General features: G+C 40.4%; 1 long non-coding RNA gene across 1 annotated transcript; it reads right to left on the bottom strand.

Annotated features, from left to right (window-relative positions):
• Positions 1 to 261: 261 nt before the first annotated feature.
• LOC135464724 (uncharacterized) lies at positions 262 to 4,456 on the bottom strand. The gene is made up of 3 exons (XR_010443681.1): positions 4,365 to 4,456; positions 1,461 to 1,690; positions 262 to 391 (listed from the first exon to the last, which is right to left on the bottom strand). It is a non-coding gene; the product is annotated as an uncharacterized LOC135464724 (long non-coding RNA).
• Positions 4,457 to 11,796: the final 7,340 nt, after the last annotated feature.

Below are 11,796 nucleotides of genomic sequence, written 5' to 3'. Positions count from 1 at the left end.
TCTTTCAAATGTTTAAGCCAGGTGTAGTCTGATGTTACCGACTGTGTCAGATACACATAGCATGATGTCAGATCAAAGAAGAATGTACTGTTTCTGGACAAAACATTTGACACGTGCCTTCGAGTTGTATTGTTGGTGTTCTTTCAGCTTTCTGTAAAAAGGACTTTTGGCCTGCCTAATAATCTGGTTTAAACTGTGGGAGATTTTAGATTGCACTGTTAAGATGTTTGCAAATTTGTTGACGATAAGCCAGATATATACCTTTGGATGTAGTTGTGCATAGTGCAGTTCCGCGGGTGAAACCACAAAGACTTAGTGAAGTTGGCATCTTGAAATAAAAACATGTCCCGGCTGGTCTTCGTAATGTACGCCTCAGGCTCCGCGTTGTTATCTGAAAACACAAAAACAATGACAAGTTACAGTTATTAAAGTGCTCGGCGTATATAAGTTACTACCATTTAAGCATTTAGAAAGACAATCAGAATATGAGTCTAACCATGACACTTTCACAGACCCTCCAGTTTTGCTCTCTTTGTTGTAGTATTCTTTATTATACGTCAACATGTCATTCTTTTCTTCCGCTGGTCAATACACGGTCACATAATATTCCAGAAAACACGAGATACAACGAGAAGGCTCTCAATCAAGGGAATGGTACACTCATAGGGAAATAGCCAGCGGTCTCGTAAGAATACCCAACGATCACATTTGTTGTATTGCAGTTACCTCCCTTTGTATGCTGTCAGACGTCTGCTTGTTTTATTAATTAAAACAACTTAATTCAGCCATTTAAAGTATCAACTCAGCTAATACACTTTGCTTCCGTATAATAAAATATATAACGCGTGCTTGGGGGATGCGATATCATGAACTGTGAGCTGTGGACAAGTGATATTAAACTCGTGCATGACACTCGTTGAACTTCACTTCTGTCGAGCTGACTACTCCTGAAATCCGTCAGTGTGCACGTACTGTATAATATTTTATATTTATATGGCCTGTTGACTGTGGCGAAAACAACGCTGTCATCCACCGATCTAGCTTATTAGAACCTCTCGGAAATATATCTATTTATTCATGGATTTGTTTATTTATTTGATCGGTGTTTTACGCCGTACACAAGAATGTTTCACTTATACGACGGCGATCAGCATTCCGTGGAAACCGGACAGAGACCGTCCCCAGGTTGATGTCAGACCTTTCCACGTACTGCCGTAAAAGAAGCTGGACTTGAACTCATAACGACCGCATTGGTGAGACGGCATTTGGGTCTTTGCGCTGCGCAGGCGTGCTGACGACCTCGGCCAAGAAGCACCACCCCCCCTAACCCCCCAACCCCCGCAATTTGGGCTTGCGATTACTGACCTTACTGAATGACGGCTGATATGTCTGTTTCGACGCATAGACATATGAGTGCCTTTGACCGCAAAGGAAGTTTCCTGTCTAAGACTAGTACGTACCAGGCCTTGTAAACTTCGTCGGTCCTGTTGTTGAGATCTGTGCTAGTATTACTAGATTATAGGTGAGAATAACGGGAACCATGTAGAACACCGCTCTAACGAGAGAATCCAACAGAACGCGCGCCTTCAGATCTGAACAGAAGCTGGTTTTCCCCGAGGAAAGCATGATGTCAATCTCGTCTTCACTTCCTGTTCAGAATCGATGATGTCATTCAGTTGGTGCAGTTCACCTGTAGAACAGAGAAAGCCGGTATATACAAGTTCATTTTTTGCATTTGCGTAATGACCCAGGCGCCTCTCACTAATGCGGTTAATTTGCTTTAAAATAGAAAAGATTTTCAGTTTGTGACGTCAAGTATAACGTGTTATTTTGATCAGCATGGTGTCTTTCACCTTTTAAAACATTTTCTTTTCGTGGCTGTAATTTAATGGGGATGAGTCGACAGTGATTTCCGCAGCCATATTCTTTAATGCAATGTTGCAGTCGTAATATAATTTCTTCGCCTTGGTTACCAACTATTTTCTGTAAAGTGTTAGTCAATGTGGCAAAAGGGGCTACAAAGCAACTATCGTGCTTTCGTGCAGCACTCAGCGCTTGTGCCTAAATCCGCGACTAAGGGCTGAATAGTCGAGGTGTTGAATGAGATCGCCACGTTGAAAATATGAACAGTTGCAATTAAAGCACAACCATCAGGTTGTACATGTGTGACAAAAACTTAGTCAAAAAACCCCCCAATAATCTGTATATGTAGAATAGTGAGCCTACCACGTAACTAACAGTTTATTTCGCTTTTAGATATAGCCATAAATTTGCATTAAACGTTGTCAACGCTCCTCTTTTTCGGTATATTGGCACGTCAGACTTGCGTACCTAGCCTCGTGGAAACGTGGCACGCGATTTGGCCCCATAAAAATGTTTTGCTCGTAATAATATACGAGTACCTCTATGTTGGATTTAAGGTAGTAAGTAACTTTCTGAGAAAGTGACTAAGGGTATAGAAAATTATTTTTCTCACTGTGATGGGGCTGTGAGTCATAACCTAAGAGTAATTTCAGATTAAATCGTAAAAAAGGATCAGACCAGATTGGCGTTGTTGTTACAGCATGTAACACAATAGAATTCTATTCTCGATCACAATAGCGATACAAAGAAAAGAACCACGTGGTCGAGTACATTTATTTATTTATCTGATTGGTATTTTACACCGTGCTCAAGAATATTTCACTCATACGACGGCGACAGGCATTATGGTGGGAGGAAACCGGGCATAGCCCGGGGAAAACCCACGACAATCCCCAGGTTGCTGGTCAGGTACAGGTAGAGCCTTTGGCACGTGGCCTCAGATGTAGGTTTTGGCTAGGACAGGTAGGTTGGATATTCGCAACTCGCCTACTTTTTAAATTTGCCTGTTCGCATTTCGCCTAACGGGGGGTAAAGAACGGATTAACCCCATGCGGCGCCGTTAGCAGCATGAGTGAGACAAACAGTTTTAAAGATGTTTACGTCTTAGATCCAGTGACACATTTAACGATGTTCAGTGGATTACAGTGACACTTGGAGTACCTCATAATCACTCATAGAACATATAAATATGCTTTCCTACGGAAATGGGGCCTTCTCTGCATCACCACGCATTTTTCAGCAGATCTACACCTTGCATGCCTTTGTGGAGGGCATGATGTCCCCCTTAGTAGTCTGTCTACTACCAAACAGGACTCAGTCCACCTATGAGAGAGTATTACGGATCTTAAGAGACTACATGGAAGCGAGGTGTATCAGTTTCAACCCTGCCCGTTTCCAGATGCATTATGAACTTGCTTCCCATCATGCCGTGCGAGAAATCTCCCCCAACACAGAAATCAGAGGATGTTTTGTACATATGGCGACAAGTCCAGAAACAAGTATGTGTCTTGTATACAAACTTGTAAAAAATAAAATGTTAGATACGTTTCCTAATTGTGTTCTTCTAGTGGCATAAGTGTAATTCTTGTGTTAATCCGACTGATACCTAGTGAGATCCTCTAATCCATCTGGAACGCTATTCGCATTTCACCTGATCGATTTTAGGTAGGCGTTGGATATGCTACAACTGTATAATTACATATTTGCTTTTAATATCGACTAGGCATAAAAAGGTTATGGTGCAGGATTTCCATACTGATTGAACTCAATGGCCTGGAATTTGCGCTCATCATCACTGCAAACTGTTCACATCATGTATTTGCATGAGTCCGTCCTAATTGGACACAGACCCCCATTACAACTTCCGTTTTTCGGTAGGGACGATTGTAGTTCTGTGAATTTTAGGGTATAAAGTCTTTTTTTGCTCCCAGGCGTCCATTTTTGGTGCACAGGCGCATGCTTGGTATTAAAATGCTGGAAACTGTGTAAACTTTTAGGAGGTATGAGCTTTATTGATGAAAGTTTGAAATTCTGGGTGAGAGGACACAAGGTGTGAGGTAGTGATGAGACTGCGAGTGACGTCCCCTTGGCGTTGCTAGGCACGCCTCCCAGCTGCCGGCATGGAAAGGTCCAGAACTTGACGGTCAACCTATGTCAAGATTTTTATGGCTTCTTTCTCACAGGCTGGGCCAGGTATGCACCAAAGCTTACTGGCCACGGAATGTTTGGGACTGAGCTACATCGCTAGACGTTAACATTGCCGCTTATGGAAAATTAATGGGGGTCCGAGGCCAATTTCTCACTTGATATACTCAGTTTTGTGGTGGAGACAGGTCTTGCGTTTATTCACCCGAGTCGTTTATTTTTGTCGACTGTTCGTCTATGATTGTCTGCTCACATATCGGGCCTGAATGAGAAAAACCTGTTTAAACGCAGGTATACATTTACTTCATTTAGCCAAAGCCAACGTAGATAACAAAATGCACCCGAAAAGTACTCACTGTGCTAGCTTCGAAAAGTCTTTGAACGTACAAAACTCGTTCCTGTATAGCCCAGCCGTGATTTGGATGGTCCCTCAACGCACAGATTTTGCTACCACTACAGACGATGTGGTATAATAAGCATTTCTCTTACGTTATACTGACGTATACTAGCAGAAGCTAGGGGAATTGTGTTCATACAGGTTCTATGAATGACCCATTGTTGACCATGTGTGTGGTATTTGAATGGAAGAGGTGGAGCGTTCATGAATAAAGTGCATTGTATGGTGAGGATTTGTCGCAGTCATCACAGGTTCCGCTAATCCTTTATCCGCTTTACCAAGTGTGGTACCAGTAGTATGTGAAACTTGTTAACACATGTTTTGTTGTTATGCGAAGTTTATGTTTTATACAACTTTGAGATAGAACAGTCTCGGACTGCTCCGTTCCAAGACTTTTGACTCTGCGTTAGGTAGGAGATATAGTCTTAAACGGAAGTGTACCAAATCAGAGCAGCGGCGACAGTGTCCTAGTTTTTAAATCACACGCAACCGGTGAAATGCGCCCTCATGTTACTTTACCTCAGTCAAAGTTTTATTGTGGCTGTTCATGGAAAAAATACACTCAAAAAATCAATGCGTTAAATTTAACACAAAATCTGTTATGTAAGTGACGCTAGAATTTATTCTGTTATAGCAGCACAGTATTCTTTTAAATATAACATACATATTCCACTAATTCAACATAGCGATTCTATTAGATTAATAAAATATTATGTTGAATATGATATAATATAGTGATATAATAACAGAAGAGATTCTAGCATCACTCAGACAACAGACTTTCTGTTAAATAGAACAGATTAATTTTTTGAGTGTAACACCTGATAAACCACATGAAGCATGATTCTTTTAACTTGTCGACAGTATTAAGATCCGTTTACAATCAGTGATGCTATCATAATTGCCTTCCGTTGATGATACGTAACGCTACCATCCTCACATATAGATATGCTGACGTCCATGGTATGGCAAAGAAAATGCCGTTGGAACTCTTTTCCTCATTAATAATGTTAAACTGCATAGACTTGATTTCAACAACAAGACTTAGGGGACGTCATGACGTTCAGAAACAAGTAACATGCTGGGCCATGGGTATGGAGAGGAATTTCTTTCAAAATAGCCACACAAACAAAGATAGCCTAAACGGTCCCCGCGAAATGACTACATTATTTTGTATAATAGACTGGCCTAATATCCAACGTTAAAATCTGTGAAATCCAGTCACCTATTGGTTTACCTCTCTTGTGGTTGTACCCCAAGTGCTCGTTTAAATCATCTTAATCACACTTCAGGCCGTCAACTAGTTCAACAAACTCCAAGGCCAAATTTCTTCAGGAGCCTCCGTGGCGGAGGTACTTAGCGCCCGAGCGCTGCACAATAACCCGTGAGTCTCTCACCAATACGGCGGCTGTGAGTTCGAATTCAGCTCATGCTGGCCTCCTCTCTAGCTGTACGTGGGAAGTTTTATCAGCAACCTGCGGATGGCTGTGGGTTTCCCAGGTGAAATATTGTGAGCAAGGCGTCAGACATTAATCAAAAACCACTTTTATTAATAAAGTTACCATCACAATCTCTTAACAGTTAATCAGCTTAACCGATGCGTGGAATCCAGTACTTAGACCAAAACACTTTATATTTAAAGCTCTGAAAGGCTCATATTGGTATTATACAAAATATCATGTTATTATACAAGAAAAGGTATAAAGTATATAAGTTGCCTTTTTTCAGCCCCGGGCGATCGGCTTTTGACAAATTTGTATGAACATCATTCCTAAGTCATGCTAAGTGCTCTGAATGTTATAGTCTAAAAATAAATACTTAGATCACATGTTAAACTTTGCTGTCTAGAAATAATTTCCGGATTAAATCTGACGAACGTGACACCCAAAATGCGTCATACACGCGGTACGTCCAACCATAATGTCAGACCTTTGCCATTTAGGTTGGTATAAGAAAACCAACCAATGTCACAAAACAAATTTCGAATTTCTCTAGAAAATGAATTATTGCTCCGCATACAGTCGTAACAATAGGTAAATGAAAAACTCCAAGGTTATTACCAGTGTAATCATCGTTAGTGAATACTCTGAGTAGATACAATTTCCATCACTGATAAATCTTTAAAATGGTACTCGTTGCGGCCTCGCTTGGCGCTGAGAGGTTAATGCAAGGAAACCTGACTGGTTGTCCAAGTGTTAGTATAATGTTCGGTGTTTTCCACATGAAGGCAGCACTATGGCGGCATGAACTCGCTCTGCGACAAGAGGACACAGTATATGTATACACACCTTATGACTCCTCTTTGTCATATGACTGAAAAATTGCTACGTACGACGTTAAAATCCGAGCATCCTATCTCGAAAATGCTGTCTAGGGTGAGGTTTCAACTGACAACTTAGGGTGTTTGCTCACACCGCTCTGTCAGCAGAGGTATCAGTCAGACAGGAACGGCTCTTCCGTGATGCCTTCAGTATAAGTTTCTTAAGTTTTACAAGGAAAAGCGTCCAGAATTTCGGGCACTCCGATCCAGGGGCCGTTCATTCATCATGTAGAATTATATGGCCAAGTTGAATACATAACCATCTGCAATCATAGCGCAACTGAGATATGTTGTTTTATTATCGACAACTTACATACTAAAACGGTACTTTTACTCATTTGCATAGAAAATACCTTGCATTTTTGAAAACAGTTGAATGCTTTTTCTTTGCATGACTCCATCTTAATTCTGTACTCTATACACTCTCTTAGCTCTTAGGTGGTTTGTATTAAACGTCGTTTTAGAAATTGGCCTTGCAATTATTCAACTGGTAAGTCCATCTCGTTCACGGCTGGTATATAAAAGTCGGTTTCAATGCATAGATTATAGAAATCGACGAAGCTTTTCAAGAAAAGGCTGGGTTCTCCGTAGAAGGGTTATTAGCGTGTTAATGGAGACCAATGGTTTGATAGCTTTTTACAGTTGAGAGCTCTTAATCAAGTTTAGCTCTTGCTGATTTCCTCCCCTTTATTTGAAAGTCTGCCAGCAATTAGGATGCCCAGGGATCTGCCTGGTTTCCTCCCACCATATGCATAATTCTCGCCGCTCTGGTAGAAGCAAAATATTCTTGACCACGGCGTGGAAATCCAATCAAATAAATCAAGGAAAAACCCACACAAAATGTTAATGTATAATGATCCATAAGTTGTATTGTTAAAATTAATATTAATATATCAAACAATTATTCTTAAGATACAATATATATTTATATATTTATTTATTTATTTATTTATGTGAGTCACAATCACAATGTAACAATCATTCTGGGAGTAGTAATAAGTTCAAAAGAATACAAAACAACATAACAGAATGACTGCGTAATATGCCCGATGAACCTTGTTATGCGCACGACTGCCGTCAGTTTCTAAATTTAGCTTGCCACTGTTTACATACGCTGAGTTCAGCGCCTGCTGTCTGCCTCTACTTTAGAATATTCCAGAATGCGCTCAGTTCGGTGCCTGTTTGTTTACATCAAGTATTCAGGAATTTTCTTATTCTGGACAATTCCACCAGGCTATATAAGACCTATGAAAGCAGGTCAAATGGAGAGAACAGAGAACGGAGAAAGGAGAATTATTGAGAGTTTGGATGCTTTCGCTGTGTATTACTTTAGTAGGCCTTTTGTGCTGAATTTTCGTGTCTTTATAGCTTCTGGCTTTATTATATCCTATCTCCAACGAGCACTTGTTCAGTCCGAGCTTGCATATTTGATTCGTGCTCTTGTGTACACAGTGCTTATTAGTTCACGGACCCTGTCTGTGGAATTTTGTGTATATTTCGTCATACACTCAGTTATACTGTGGATTTTCCCTCTTGTGAATTTGCCTCTGAGCATTTATGCCTGTGTGGTATATATTGTGGAATATATGCGTCCGTTTGGACTTGACACCGTAAGTACTTTAGTATTTGTATAGATACTGCTATCCTTTCTTGTTAAACTTAAGCACTTTAGTATTTGTATAAGTCTTATTATCTGTTCTTGTTAAGCTATTAAATTGTTGTAAAATAAAATCTGCTGGTTTTGGTTACTTTTTTGTGCGGCTAAACTGTCGTGTATTTCGAACAAGCCATCTCTTTATAATACAGACAGTTTGGGTCGTAACAACCTGCTTTCCAAAAACAAATAAAAGTTTAAGACAACGATTGCTTAAAAAAGGTTTAAAAAGCATTGATTTAAAACAGAACGAATATACGACATAGCTGTATAAGTTCTTCACAGGGTAAACAGAGTCGCAATTCAAGATATCGCCTATTTTTTGGAAATCTTTCTCGCATCTAAAGCCTTTCACGGGCTACTTGGGTATTGCTTCAATTAGAAAAACTTCAAATAAGAACTAAATTTAGCTCCAGGTCCTGGATTGGACCCAGAGAATGCAATATTTTAGCATACCCGTAAATGACCACGTTTTTATCTGTTTGCCTCACATATGGGCCGTTCAGCGCCTACGTACTCAATATGCACGCAAAATCATTACGCATGGGCTTCGGTGTCAGATTACGGTATCGCTAGGCTTGTGTTGTTTCATTGACCCTTATTATCAGATTTTTGACATGTTTTGACAGGTAAGAATTGTCAAGCCCTCTAATGTGGTGATACATATATTTTGCTAACTCCAGTCTTCGCATTAACAACTTTTTAGTGAAACATTATGGTTAGTTCCTATTAGTGTCTTACTTAAGAATATTTTACTAATACAACGGCATTATAGTGGAAAAGAACCGGACCGAACACGTTGGATATCAACGACAATCCTAATGTTGTTGCAAAAATTCCACGTACGACCGGAGAGGGTGCCAGCATGAGCTGGACTTGAACTCACAGCGACAGCATTGGCGAGAGGATTCTGGGTCATTTTGCCATGCTGTCACGCTAATCATCTCGGCAATGGAGCCCCCGCCCCCCCCCCAAACAATGGAGAATTTTGACACGAATTAACACAGCTGTAGATCGTGTACTCTTGCAAACTGTATTATATACTAATTTGTTGTTTTGTATTCCGTTATGGACTGCATATAGAATAGATCACCGTTCTTTACATCGCGCGTTTGTGCAAAGGTGTAGCAAGTTAGGCCCGTAACCAGTGAGACTGTGTTCCAGGAAGAATTCTCATTGGATAAAGTTAATCCAGCCGTTAATCCAGATGGAGATGAGGATACACTGGATATCAGCTGGGTACTTATTAGCACAGCGCGAATTGTGATGATATATACAATACACTGTATCCTCTTCATGCGCTCGATACTTATTTTTTTCACTGTTGTTTAACGCCATGTAAAAACAATTTTACTGACTGAGAGTGCCTGGACCGATCTACCGAGCTTTGACAAGCTGTTTGCAAGTTTTTTACATGTCATATTCGTGTCCCTTTAGATCTAGTCCAAATGTAATATAGTAAGCTATTCGTTGTAGGAAGGATTTGATACTGTGTCTTGGTTAAAGGGATGGTTTGGGTTGGGACTGACTTGTAACGTTCCGTCCATCAACGCTTCTCGGATCACCTCTAACGCATCTCGGTTAGTGTTCGCCGCGTCTAGCGCGAGTTCTCTCCCCCTGGCGTTGTTGTGTAGATCCAGATATCAGCTCCGTAAGTTCATGTGTTTCGCCATGAACTGTAATCCATGCTGTAGTATTGCTTTGGTGTGAATTATTCCAATGAATTGAACGCCAATTATATAATATCTGTCATTCTGTCTGTTCGCCAACATTTTAATATGATTTATGAATTACTGAAGCTGGTAGGATCTCTGATAATAGACTTTTACATCTTTCATACAGGGGACAAAACTTTTAATAAGACCTCTGCTATACCTTTAGTGCACAGTGTCTCCAGAAGACATTATCAGTCTGGCCCTAACCAGAGTCGCTGTTTTCCTTGATGGTAGTCCTGCATCATGGAGATTTATTTATTTGTTATTGGATTGGTGTTTACGCCGTACTTGCGGTTTAAGCTCACTGAATGTTTGAGGTACTTTGCAAAGACTTTGACATGAAAGGTGCTGAGAAAAATCCGTATGATGTCTTCAAATCTTCAAATTGTGGGGGAAATCAATTTCGACTGATGCCGGAATGGTTATTGTACGTAATTTTACTTAATCAGAGCCTTGTAGAATTGCCTATTATTTGAATGTACACATTAGTGCCTTGTGGACGTATACTGTTAGGAAATTGTACTTTAATCCCCATATTCATCAGCTTTATTTGCCACCTTGGTTTTTATCGCAGCAGATTGGTGCAGATTGCAGACTGACAAGTAAGGTTGGAGGTTCAACTCCAGCCATCGCTGACCCCATCATAATGCTGGCCGCCGTAGTATAAGTTAAATATTCTTGACTACGACATGAAAACAACAATCAAATGAAATGAAGATGGTAAATAATGTTAGAATACCAGAACTACATGTAGGAGCGTGCCGCGGTGTTGTTGTTACAAATAATCGTCTTTCAATCGCTGGAACATCCGAGTAGCGGTTTCAAACCTGGCTCTGGATTCCCCCGCTGTTACTACTTGTGTGGTGTTGGTGACAATAAGCGGTCGACCACGCCCGAGTGGTCGTGAGCGCCGTCTGTTGTCCTTTCATCTGTACGTCACATCTGCGAAAGTTCTTCTCGCCAAGTGTTTGTGGCTTTTGTGGCGCTCTCCGGTTACCGGTTACAACTGGTGGTCGTCTAAGTAAAAAATTCTTCACTGTGGCATTAAGGAACAATGAAATGAATCAATGAAATTTAATCTTTTGATTCAAATTAAATGTGCAAATCGTCTTTCATTTTCACTGCAATAAGAAGTTAATATATTTTTGGAAACAACTGGTAGTTTTAACCGAACATGAAGATAATGACGCCTAATTTACTGCATCAAAATAGAGTGTGTAAAGCACCTTTCTTAGTTTGACATTTGTGCAAAGTTTCTTTGTGGTACCCACATTTGGTCTGTGCATATCACAGAAGCTAACGGAGCATACTTGTTTGAACCGCAAAGCCATTGGTTTAAGTGGCTAATGTATATTTTGACTGATCTAAAACAATGCTTTGCGAAAATTGGATTTGATTTATTTATTTATTTCATTGGAGTTTTACTCCGTCCTAAAGAATATTTTACTTATACGACGATGGTCAGCATTGCGATGGGAAACTCACGACTATCCTTTTGGTTTGTGTACAACATATAAGTTAATGATGCTTGATTTATTAAATTTGACAGACTACTCCAGCGGTTTCCGAATGTTGACACGTATGATTTCCCCAAGGGCCATGTTGGCATGAGTTTAGGTCATGTTCGTATCCTGTGCACCTGACGTCACCCAACAATATTGGGGTCTCGCTCGGTGCTTCTCCGAAATAAGCTCGATTCCTT

Source organism: Liolophura sinensis, chromosome 4 (genome assembly GCF_032854445.1).
Source record: "Liolophura sinensis isolate JHLJ2023 chromosome 4, CUHK_Ljap_v2, whole genome shotgun sequence".
NCBI classification, from domain to species: Eukaryota; Metazoa; Mollusca; class Polyplacophora; order Chitonida; family Chitonidae; genus Liolophura; species Liolophura sinensis.
Note: the sequence above shows the minus strand (reverse complement) of the source record. Positions and strands in the feature narration are given on the sequence as shown.